The sequence below is a fragment of the Struthio camelus genome, chromosome 11 (assembly GCF_040807025.1).
Source record: "Struthio camelus isolate bStrCam1 chromosome 11, bStrCam1.hap1, whole genome shotgun sequence".
In the NCBI taxonomy this organism is placed as follows: domain Eukaryota; kingdom Metazoa; phylum Chordata; class Aves; order Struthioniformes; family Struthionidae; genus Struthio; species Struthio camelus.
In genome coordinates this window covers 15160914-15173503 of record NC_090952.1, presented here as the reverse complement: position 1 = coordinate 15173503, position 12590 = coordinate 15160914, and positions in this window count along the sequence as shown.

Sequence of the window (12590 nt, the reverse complement as noted above, 5' to 3'; positions counted from 1 at the left end):
TGAACTCATTTCTCTTAATATGTTCATGCTTGATAATATGCAACAGTCCCTTCTGTGGGGGGAAGATTATTGTTAGAAATAGTGCAGTGCATTGGAATTGCATTAGAATGTAGATTTAGACCATTTTTAATTTCCTCCTGAGCTCCATGTCGTGCAAGAAGTAAACAAAATAGATGTAGTCAAAGGTAAAAGTTGACAGACTGAGATTGTGCCTGCAGGGGTCAGCAAAGAAGTTGTGCAAATTCTGCCCCCTTCAACCTGCTCCAGTTTCATTTACTCTGCAGAGCACAGTATGCTCTGGTAGAACCAGCACACACATTTTGAATTAATCAGTCAGCTCAGCATTAATAATTCAGTGCAAATTATAATAAACTGATCTGCAAATGTACCTTGAAAGCTGATGGTAGAGCTCTTCTTCACATCCAAGCTGCAAAATCTGAATCTTACTGGAATAGGGTTGGAAATCAGTGAAACCCATGTTGTTACGCTTGGTCAAACTCAAAGCATGACTTTGTCTGTTTTAATGAGTCAGCAGGACCATGAAGAGAGGCTGCAGAATGGGATCCTTTCCCCAAAAGGATCGCTAAAGGCGTTGGGTTACCTGAGCTTCATAAGGGATAGTATATGCATGCACCAGGATAGACATCTAACTCTGGAAGATAATAGGTAACATGAGGCATAATAGATTTTTTTCCTCATACAGAAAAGTCTGAGGATCCTTGAGTTTGTTTCAAATGCTTTCTCCCCATTAAGTGAGTTTTCCTTTAACTCCAGAGTTTCTGCAGAAGAAAAATCCGTGTCAGTAAAATTCTCTGTCAGGAAATCTTTTGTTTCTAATCGACCTTAGCCTTTGTCTCTCTGCACCAACAATATGTAATGGGAACTGAAATCTGACCAAAGAAGGATATGTTTTTGTGATTCTTGCTGGGCAGCAAAGTGACTTAGATAAGCCAGCTCAGTTAGTGTCCAGGTGAAATTAAACATTTTCTTTCAGGTCAGCAAACTGGAAAGAAATGTTTCAGTATTTTCACGTGCCTTTTTAATGGTATTTCACACATGGAGTGGGTACAGCAATAACAGTTATCTAATGTTTTATTAAAAACACGTTAAATTCCATATTGATAGGACAGAAAGTTATTTTTGGTCACTTCTATATTAAATATGAACTGATAAATGAGAAGATAAATTGTTTCTAATATACACAAATACAATTAATCTTGTTTGCTCTTTTGGGCAATAGTCTTTTGGTTAATGATTTTATGTGGAAAAAGGTACATGTTCTGGATATTTTTAAAATAAAGAGAATATCCACATTGAGAAAAAAGACAATTACGCTGGACACCGTTATCCTTATCTTTCCTGAAATGCAGTTCTCAAAATGAAGCACAGCTGAAGCTGTGGTCCCAACCTGTGAAGTGGAAGGTTTCTGTCCTGTGCCCAATAGACAACACACCCACTTATGCATCCCCTTTGGCATTTTCCTTTTTTTCAATAGCTTAGAGTTGTTGTTTTGCTTTGTGAGCCACTACAGTTCCTTGCTTCCTTTCAGCATTACTGTTGCCTAGCGAGTTGTCCCTATCCCGTACTTCTACAGGTTATTCTTCCTGCTCAAATGTAGAACTTTACATCTGTCTTTATTGAATAGCATCTTATTTTTTTCCTGGAGCATTTTTTCAATTTGTCAAAATCATTTTGAGTTGTAAACCTGTCCTACAACATGCTTGTGGCCCTCCTCTGCTTTGATTTTAATAGGTATGCTTTCTATTCCATCATCAAGTTTGGTAAAGTTTTTTATAATCATGGTGCATGTCCAAGAAATTCAATATAATCCATTATATACTGATAAAAAAATTCAGACAGGGGAAGTTATTATTAGTTTGGCAATAACACACTCAGATATGGTCAGCAAACCCTATTTTAAACTGAGAAATCGTTTTCCATTCAGGACCCTCAGCTCTTTCAAAGACTTTCAATTGCCATGTAGCCTGCAGCAATGGGGAGTAGAGAGCTCCGAGGTTAATTTGCCGTGTTGATCAGCGTGTGCCCAGCCTTGGTAATCCTGTAGGAGCATTCCACAATGAACAGAATTTATGACATTAATAGCAGCTAAACTTTCTAAAGAAGATGAAATTTCTTTGCCTTCTATTCCAGGAATAGAAAGAAGTTTTTATACCTGAGCCACACATATTTTCTGGTCCCTGAGATTGTATCTATTAAGTTAAAGCCTTTGGGCCTTGATTCCAGTGTCCTAAATTTTACCAGAGGCTCTGTGCCTAATGTGACTTATATCCAGCGTGCTTAGCCAACAGGAATTAGAGGGACTTAATGGATGTAAACACAATACACAATCAATGCCAGAATGCATTTCTTCTTGTCTTAGGAGAGAGCCAGGATAACTAGTATAAGAAAGAGCCCTACCTTTTAGGTTTTCACAACTAGCTGAAATAAATCCCACCACACCGTGTGGGACATTCTGCTGTCACAAAGTACTCTTAAATCCATGGGTTCTCAGATCTACTGCTAGAGAGCATACAGCAGTGATTTTTGAGCCTTAGTTTTTTTGGTACCAGTGGGGAAGTAGATTGAGAGTATAGCACACATTAAATTAATTATGTGGGAGGCAGTGAAATATGACTGAATACATTGGGATCTTGTTGTTGTTCCCAGGGATGCATGTGAATCATTGACGTCTTCTGAGCCGTTCAGCTTCCTGGTGGATACACTCCTATGAGAGAGTTCTGTTCAAACCTACCTATGAAGAAATATATGCTCATGTTAATCTGATTTAGAAAACATTAGCAATTATCATGGAAGCCTTAGTTTATATTTAGGTGGTTGTTACCGTGCACTCAACTTATAATGCCTTTGGACAGCGACTGTCTTTTGTTTTATGGGAATTCTGTGACTATAAAAGCTGTAATCAGAATTGCTGGCCTGTTTTTGCACTATAAGTAAGTAATAACTATGGAAGGAGAGTCTTTAATGGCAAAATAATAAAAGGAAGTTTCACACACTCAAAGCAAGTTTCTTTTAAAAAAAGCACAGGTGAAAAAGATTTCTGAATTTTAGGAATTTAACATTGTGTGTCATACATTAGAATTTAAATCTCTCATAAACGTAAAACTAGCTGCCTAAACAGAACTAACCTAAACAGAACTAACCTAAACAGAAAGCCTAAATGGTAGTTGCACCTAATCTCATCATTTTTTGTGAGGCTTGAAGGATTTGTCGCATTCTATTTGGCTTGTGGGAGCAGTAGTGTGTCAGTTAGCAGGTAATTGCTCTCTTACATGCATAGTTGCACTGAGGAAGCTGGAAAACATGCAGCTGTGCTGTAAACTCCAGATTTCTGTAAGCTTTCAGATTTTCTGAGCTGAATCATGTTTCCATGTTCCTTTATACAGTGACACTTGTGTTGTCAGAGCTATCTATCTGAAGCTAGGTGACAACCTGAGGTAAATCAGTCTTTCCTTTTACTGTAGTGCACTTCCATCAACTCACACCAGAAACACCTGGTCTTTACGTTGTCATTCTTGGAGTTAACTTAATTGTGTCTCCATTTCTAGTGTTGCAAACAAGCACTGGATGTAAGCTGAACTTGTAGTAATTTGCTGTGTTTACGCCCCACCGCACTAGATGTCTTTTGCAGATTTTTCCCTTTATGAGGCTCCTCCATCTCTTGGTTCCTGTAGCACACTTCTAGGGTAGACTTCAGACCTGGTACAACTTTCTAGGACGGCTGCAGTTCCCACAGACTGCCCAGAGTATTAATGTGTCTTTTCTGCATTTCAGAGTTGGTCACAATATTTGGGGGGTATTTACAGTTTGTCTCTTAGTCAATACTGCCAGGCAGTATTTGAAACAACACGGATATTGTCAAGGCTCCAAAAAATGACTGTTCTTATCTTAATCAGCTCAAGAAAAACAGAGACATGGATGAAATACTGTAAACAGACTTGCATACCATTTCTGACACAGTTTCCTCATCACTCAAATGTTCTTTGGACAGAACCTTGCTGTCTGTGACTATTCTGGGTGACAGACTTCCACCCACACACCTAGTCATGACTGCTCTCTTTTGGAGCCAGTGTCTTTCCCAGTATGTCTTTTCTCTGAGGCTGCATCTGCCTTTCTCCCTGCCTCTGTTTTTAATGACTAGCTTCCACAGCTTTTTTCTTTTTGTAATTTGAGACAATCTGACATCCTTAAGTTTCATCCATCCTGTCATCCTAGTATGTTTTCAGTCGGATGGACAGTTAAGGATTTATATACCTTCTGTTGTTCCTGTGCTGGGAAAAAGCCGACTTGGCCCTGATACAAGGCAATGTTTTTCACACGTGCACACCGATGTATTCAAAACACAGCCAATAATTCTTAAATTTTCCACAGACATATTTCTCAAACAGTCACTTGCTGCAAAGACTCAAGAAGCAGATGAAGGCATTGTGAACCTCTAAGAGACTGGCAAAGAACTAATTTAATCTGCTTCTGCAAAACTGCTTTCAGGTAGGTTTTTCCTGAAGGAATTTCTTCAGCTGATTAAGGTTATGTCTTGGTTGCTAAAGCATTGTAGTAAGGTTCAGGTAGCATAAAGCCTCTCTGAACATTTCTCTGCTTTCCAAAAGTCATCCTGATTATTTATAATGTGCCAAGTTATAATATTGTTTAATATTTAAATGGAATACTATTTTAAGAAGTAACTCAACAACAAGATCATTTAAATGCTTTTGTGAGATGCTATTTTTCACCCTTTGTGCTTCATGCTTGCTCTAAATCAGAAGCAATTTATAGATTTAGAATAATTTTTCTGTAGTGCTTTCAATTCATTTTTCAATTTTTGAACCTATAACATGTTCTGCTAGCTGCACAAATTCACAGTTCTTTCTCTGCTGATATTCATCTTACCCTGAAGTGCAATTATATTGTATTTCCTCACTGTTTGCAAGTGTAACAAGTCTTTATTGACCTTATTGTGATAGAAGCCTGTCTTTAGTACAGTAACCAATAAATCTTGGAGTTGAAATATGTCTGCTTTAATCTTCACTGTAATCAATTAAGCTTGGAGGTTAGAACTGCTAAGATTTAACTCAGTTGGGTGTTTGCAGAAGTCTCTGAGCTGCCTTTTCTGAAGTATTGGGTGTAATATTAGGATGCATTAGTAGAAGGGTAAATCTATACACAAGATCTAAACTTGGGCACAAGCTATAAAATGATGGTTGAAGCATACAGTTGGGCAATACATTATGTCTGCTTTTTGATCAAAAGTAAATAATTTATAAGGCAGAAGGGTATAACTGATTTCTAGTTTCTACACAAAATTTTATATACATGTACTATTAAAATTCCACAGAACTTTTTTAAATTTCAGACAGTTATTTTTAATATGAATAATGATTTGTGCATTAATCGGACTATTGGCTTGAAGCATTGTTACCAAATGCCATGTAGTAACATAGTCCCTGTTATTTCCACTATTTCCACTGTGGTTTTCTTTTTTTATATGTAGTCTTTGGAAATGCAACTGCATGATCTCTCAGTGTCTGGCATTCCTTTAGAAATAACAGTCAGAGGCTGCATACACTGTTTAGCTGTCAAGATACTTAATCTAAGAGAAAAACATGAAGCACTTCCTCAAAAAGGTAGAGGTGATGATATCCATGATCTGGCAGTTCAGGAAAACCACCCATGAGCTAGATTGCACCACAGATCTGAAGAACCCCAGAGCCTGCAGAGGATGCCCCTCCCCAGAGCCTTCTGAAGCACAGCTGGAGAAGGCCAAACCATCATGGTTACCAACCATCATGGCAAAGTTCAACAGCTGCAACACTCAAGTCCTCCATGGCCTCAATGCGTTAGTGTCATTTCTCCCCATGCAACCTTGTTCCCTATAACTCCTGTTAGGGCCAGGGGAAGTAGCTGTGATAGCATCTCCATCCCCAGAGGATAAGAGCCTCAAGTACCGTACACCTTCCCCACATATCTGCAGTTCTTCTTCAACCTCTTCCTCTCTCTTCCAGCACAGGCCCCAGCTGTCATGGGGCTGCGGTATTCCATGCTGTGTGCTCACTGACCTGTGTGTGTAGCAGCACGGGTGGAAATTTCTACCCTGCGGACAAGCCTGGTTTTGTCAGACTTGAACAATAAACAGCATGTCCTGTTTTTCAAAACAAGGTGATTTTTTTTTTCCTGAGTGAGTGGCTTTTCATCAGAAGGTAAAGATTCGTTTAAGCTGAAAAGCTTTTGTGGCTCAATGAGATTCAATTTCATCAGAACTTCCCTAGTGGAGAACGCTGAAAGGAACAGCAGGGCCCGTCCTTCCCCCAAAAACCCAGGAGTGTGGGGTTAGGGCACTTCCCTAACTTGCAGAAAGCTCAGGTTCAAGTTCATGCTTTGCTAATTTAGAGCAGAAACTTGAACCCAGGCCTGTCAGCATGGCAGGTGCATGACCATACTGTCAGGCTGCTCAGAACATTTCTCAGTGCCTCGCAGGATTTTTCTAAGAACTTTGCTATGTCCTAGGTTTAGCTTAAACATTTTGGCAAGACAGAAAAAATCACTTATTTATTTTCCTGTGTGCTCTAGCATTGTATCTCATCAGGAAGAGGTTCAAAAGTATGAAAAGCTGTAAGAACAGTCAGTTGCTGAGGAATACAAACATAATGAAGCTCACAGGTTGATTATTTTCTTATCTGTTTTCTCACTTGCTTGTCATTTTTACAGACAGAAACACTGGAGGAGGGACCTATTGGATCATGAAGTAAACAGAGAAGTAAAGGGCAGAGGAAATAATTTATGAGATAGGAAACAGCACTGCAATTTCACAATCTGCAGAAGCTGGTGTTGCCACTATCTGCTATGGTGCCACTTGTTTCCCATTCCAGCTTAATCCCCTCTCTCAACTGACAGAAGCAGACACCTTGGTCAAAACAGCCTTTCTTTTTGCTGAGCTATTTTTCAGCTGGATCATTTCCTCAGCCTGGTTTATCATTCACCTGTGTGCGTGCTTCAGCCTATTTTCCAAGGGCAGAAATGTGCAGATAGCAGAGGAGGAAGGGCAGAAGACCCCTTTCAGTAATGATATTGCGCATTCAGGCTTAAGCTGAGCATGAATCAACATCAGAAAGCTCTAAAGGTGTTCTCCTACTAGTTAAATCATTTATCTTTCAATTACAGAGCTTTGCAGTGAGGCAGGATGGCTGGCTGAAGTCCTGGCTCTAGTGAGGAGCTTGGTGAACTCTTGATGTGAGTTTCAGTAGAGCCAAGGATTCACAGGCATCACCTTGAAGAGGTTCCAATCTACACTGGAAAACTACTGCGAGTGTGCCGCTCTCTTTGTGTGTTGTCTCAAAGGAGTTCAAGGTGGTAAGTCCGTACCGATACACTGTCTGAAAAAACAAAGCTAGAATTTAGGAGCAATAAACGTCACACGAAAACAAGCTAGAGAGTAGGATGAGTAGGAATTGCTAAGGCTGCGTTGCTGCCCTCTATTATTTCTGAGATGTGTACCTATTTGGTTTGGTTTATAGAAGACGAATCTTGTTGATTTTTGCTCTGGATAAGCACTCCTTCTGTATCCTAAGCAGAGCTCTGCATTGAACAGGAGCGTATCTTATGTAAAAGGCACAGAAAAACAAAAGGATATATAAGCTAGCAGGGAGGCACAACAGGAGAATTTGCAGTTGTTATTTTTCCAGTACTGTTACAACAGCAAGAAAAGGCTTCGCTTTCCGTTTGAGATTTCACTGCTCATAAAGTTTTGCACTGTTTGCACTGTAAATTAGTTTTTCATGGCAGGTTTGAATACATGTATTAAACAACCAGGAAAAGAAAGTAGTAAAATTATTAGTGTATACCCATTAAATACTCACAGTATATTTTATGTTTGGTTTAAAAAACATTAATAATAGTAATGTTACGTGCCTGTCTATTTTTACAAGAAAATTAAAAACAGCTGGAATCTAAAGCACTTATGTTTATGAAAAATTTTTATCGTGGGTACCTCCAGTGAACTTACCCTGCACATCCTGTTCTTATGATGATGACTAAAGTGACTGAAGTGCCTCTGGCCACAGTAGGGAAACATGCGACCCAGGTAACGCAGACTTACTCCTTCTGTGTTGAGAATAAGTAATTTTTATGTTGTTTTTATTTCAGAAATATCTCATTTGGGACTAAAAACCTGAAAGCTTGCTAAATAGTGTTTTTAAAAGGTGCATTTTAGTTGAGCTTTTGAGAAAATTTCTGGCAGCATATTTTTTTACTGGGGAATACTGATTTGGAAATATCTGAACAGTATTTAGTTTTAGGAGAAAAAACAAGTGGATCCTGTTTCATTGAAATTACTTTTTAAAATGCTAAAAATTCTCACTAAAAATGCACCATAACTGAAATATTTTGGGATGGTGATGCAGGAAGTAGGTTGTTTTCTTGGGAAATTTCTAAAACCTTTGTTATTTGTCAGTGTTAGTGTGAAGGGGCAGAACTACTTTAAATAATAAATAAGCCTTCAATGCATACAAATCTGTTTGTACACAGCCATATACATGATGTGAGCTCTATAAAACAGTCATAGTAATACTCTAAAACTTATTTTTTTCCTTGTTGTTGTTGTTTCTTTTTTCTGAAACATCATGGCAGAAACATCTGGTTTTTCGAGTCTGGCCATTGATTTTAAGAGGCTTTGAATCAGACCATTAGTTAAAGTTGCACACTGGCCATCATTTCTGGCATTTAAGGTTATGTGTGTTTGTATCCCATTTCCAGCCACTACTGTTAGTTGGCCCATCTCATTTCAGTGCATAATTATAAAAGACACAAAAGCAGCACAATTCTTAGCTGGATAGAGATGTTTCTATTTATGGCTTTTTACTTATGTATATTTATGAGAGTCTAAAACTGTACACTGAATTTCAGAATTTCGTTAGTGTCCAAATCTCATGAATTATAAAGTAAATGTTTAATATGTGTGATTATTAACCATATGTAAGAAAAATTACAAGTAATATTATGACTAATTTCCTGTGGGACCTGACAAATTGCCTGTATATTTATTTCTTGTTCAAAACTCTGACTTCATAATTTTATACGATTTTCATGTAGCATATTTGTGCCCCTGACAAATAAGGCAAAGTATATTTGACACTATAAAAATCCATTTTCTTGCCATTTAGTGAGCTTGATCATCTCTAGAGTAACAGAAAAATGCAAACTTTTTTTTTACAAGAAATAACGTAATTGACCTGTCACTTAAAAAAGATGAAAATCTTCTTGCTACTATTTCCACACATTTCTTGTTATCGTTTATGGACTGATTAGTTTACCTCACTTTCATGTATCTTCACCGAGATGCATCTTTAGCTCAAGCCTGCAAGGATATCATTTAATTAATAGAAGCAGAGGAATAATTTTCAGCATCCCTTTGTTCTCACTGTTGAAATTTTCTGGACTTGTTTACCACACACTGTTTAAAAAAATAGACTGAGGTTTTAGTAAGTTATATGAAAAGTTTCCCTATTGGGATAATTTGGCCATAGATAAGCATCTGAAATGTCATGTGTGAATTAAGGAATTTCTGTATGTGCTAGCTTCTGTTTTGTTATTCCTAAAAGAGTAAAGATATGTCCTTATTAGTTACGCAAATTGCCGTGAAGGTGATAGTTCTCTCAGCAGAGTCTCTAATTTCTAATAAGGGATGAACTCATACTGCAGTTTTAGTATAATTTAGCTTAAAATTCTTTCAACCTTGAGATACAAATCCCCTGTAAATGAGATTTTTTTAGTTCTGGGACAATTTGTTTGAAAAATTAACTGGCTAGTCAAGTAAAGGATGAAGCGTGGGGTTAAGTATTGGGCTGAGTAAGGAAGACCCGCGGCGTAGGAGGGAAGGGTGCGCTGGGCAGAGGGAGCGAGGAAGTGGCAGGAAAGCCAAGCTGGGAGCTGCAAAAGAGGAGGAGAGGGGAGCAGCAGGGTCAGATGGGGAGCTGTGCTTAGTGAAGACAAGGATCAAGTTGGGGATGAGGGGATGTAAAATGGGTGGAAACTTCTAAGGTATGAAGAAAAGAAAAGAGAGTCAGCAAGGGAAGTAGGGAAGAAGGAAGTGAACAGCAATTATTACACAGAGTGTTACTGTGGTGAAAGCCTCAGGTGAGTGGCAGATGAAGATGGTTGGTTGGTTCATTTGTTTATTTGTTGTTCTAAAAAGACAGTTTGAAAAAATAATTATTTTCCCAAAAGCTTATTTACACTCATAATTCAAAATAAAAGGTTTGCATGCTGAAAACCTTTAATTATCTGACAGTACCTTATCACTGAGATTCAAAAGCAGGTCACTGCAGGAAATGTTTAAACAACTTTTTGCACAAAAAAGGTCAATATGATTGTCGGCCTTTTAAAAAACACACAAAATGAAAGGGACCTCCCTGGTCAGCCAACACCAAATCAGACACAGCAATTATTTGAGTTTTGGAGACCCATTCCTAGTCCCAGATCAGATGGTATAGGTCTTGAAACCGAGTTTCTTACCTGATACGTAATCATAGCACTGGACTGGTGGCTACTTAGAGGTAGGCATCTCTAATTTCCATTACAAAAAACAAGCAGCTCTCCTCAAAAAAAAAAAAAATCAGGTTTTCCATAATGCAGAAATGGAGAAAAATCTCAAAAATGTCTATGGCATAGAAAAACCCTTTTCCATCTTTCTGAGGAGTCTCATTTCCTTGCTTTGAATGTCCAGTAAACACTGTCTCTCATATCTCACATTTCGATACATCTCATTTATGGCCAGTTGTCAACATGCTTTGCTGCAAAGTACTGAGGAAAGCTTGGTTTCAGCATTTATGCAGTTTTATTGCTTGACTACTACCATTTGTAGCCATGACATCGTCTCCTTCAGTGTCAAAGTCACTGCTACTTGTTTTGCTAAATGGAAATTAAAAAGTGAAAAAGTGGAACTTTAAGCAAAGTGGCACAGAAATTTAGTGGCACAGAAACTGCTCTCTTTAAGTCTCCAGCCCACGATCTCCAGATTTTCAATCAAAATATCCTGAAGAACATTAATGATTCTAATCATCTCAAGCTTTTGGGGATAAGGAGAGAGTTCTTCTGTTAAATTCAGATTTGGATAAACTGCTAGAACCAATTCTTGCTTGGATTTCAGTAGGAAAGATCTACCTTTATCTCTCCTTAAATGGAAGTATTAACGAGTTTTTACACATGCTACAGAACATATAAAAATTTCGGGTAATTTAATTTAAACAAATTGCAGGTAAGAGTACTTTGACTGGTTGTGTTGTGGAAAGGAAATACAGGTAAACAGAATTTGCTTATCACTAAATTGGGTAAGATGGAGCGTACCAAATGAGTTTGTCTTTTTTATATTTACCATTGCACTACTGCATTGGCCCCCCAAGTTGAGTAGTGTAATGGCTAGGGAGCCACATAACAATAAAACTACTCAGGGAAGGGCCTGCTATAAAAAAAAAAAATCTGCAGACCGTTCTAAAGTTATTTAATTGTCTCCAGATTGGATGTGGGAAAGTGGTATTTAAACCAGCCATTATTTTATACTGTTGTGGACTCAATTTCTGAGAAAGGTTTTAGTAGCCTAAGCTTTCAAGTGAAGAAACGATTGTGAAAGCAGTGTGACAGCTGCAAACATGAATTGCTAGCTTGCCAGGGTCCTATCTGCACTGAAGAGCTGTATTTTAAAGAAGTCTGCAGTTGACTGGGAACCTGAGCAGTGGCAAGCAATTGCTCTTACTGAAGCACCCTTCAGTAAAACATATGTCGTAGACTTGGGTTAATCTGAATGCAGCCTTGAACTTTAAGGTTTAAAGTACTTTTAAAATCCCAAAAATATATATATTACTTTATATTTTATGATCTATCATTTTCATTAATCATTAATCAAAGTAAAGGTAATTTTAAAATAGATTTGAGCCTTAATGTATTGATGTATTTAAAAGCAAAGCAATAATCGTGTCCAAACATTTTCACAAGCTGACTTAGAAACCTGTGAGTTTGCTGAGTCTGGCAAGCCTTTCTGCTCATAAGACGTACTCATTCTGATTCAGTAAATCCAGTTAGCACAGGTGGTTTTAAATATTTCTGAATAGCATTCTCCACTATAAAAGAAATAGTCCTTAGAAGATCCACATAGCAGAAAGAGGCATTCCAGTGAAATAAAAATAAGTGGAAATATGATAATGCAATTCAGAATTTTCTCAAATGCAAAACTAAACTATCACAATCAAGTGAATTTTTTTATTTATATATATGATGGATCATTTCTTTTGTAATCTGGCAGTTCCCACTGATAACTATGCAATTTGCATACACAGAATGAAGAAAAGAACCTAAAACATGAATTCAGATAAGCCCTATTTCTTTGGTTCAAGTGGCGAATTCCCACCGCATTTGTGGAATACAAGCCCCATTATATCATTTAGTAGGATGCTATCATTCTCCTGTCCTTTTCCTCCTTTGAAATCTTTCTCTGAGTAGTTTGTGAATCTCTGTTATGTTTTAATCTTTCTTCTTCTAGAAGAATGATCACTTCTTTAATGTCAGCTGGAAGAGAATGACTGGTTATT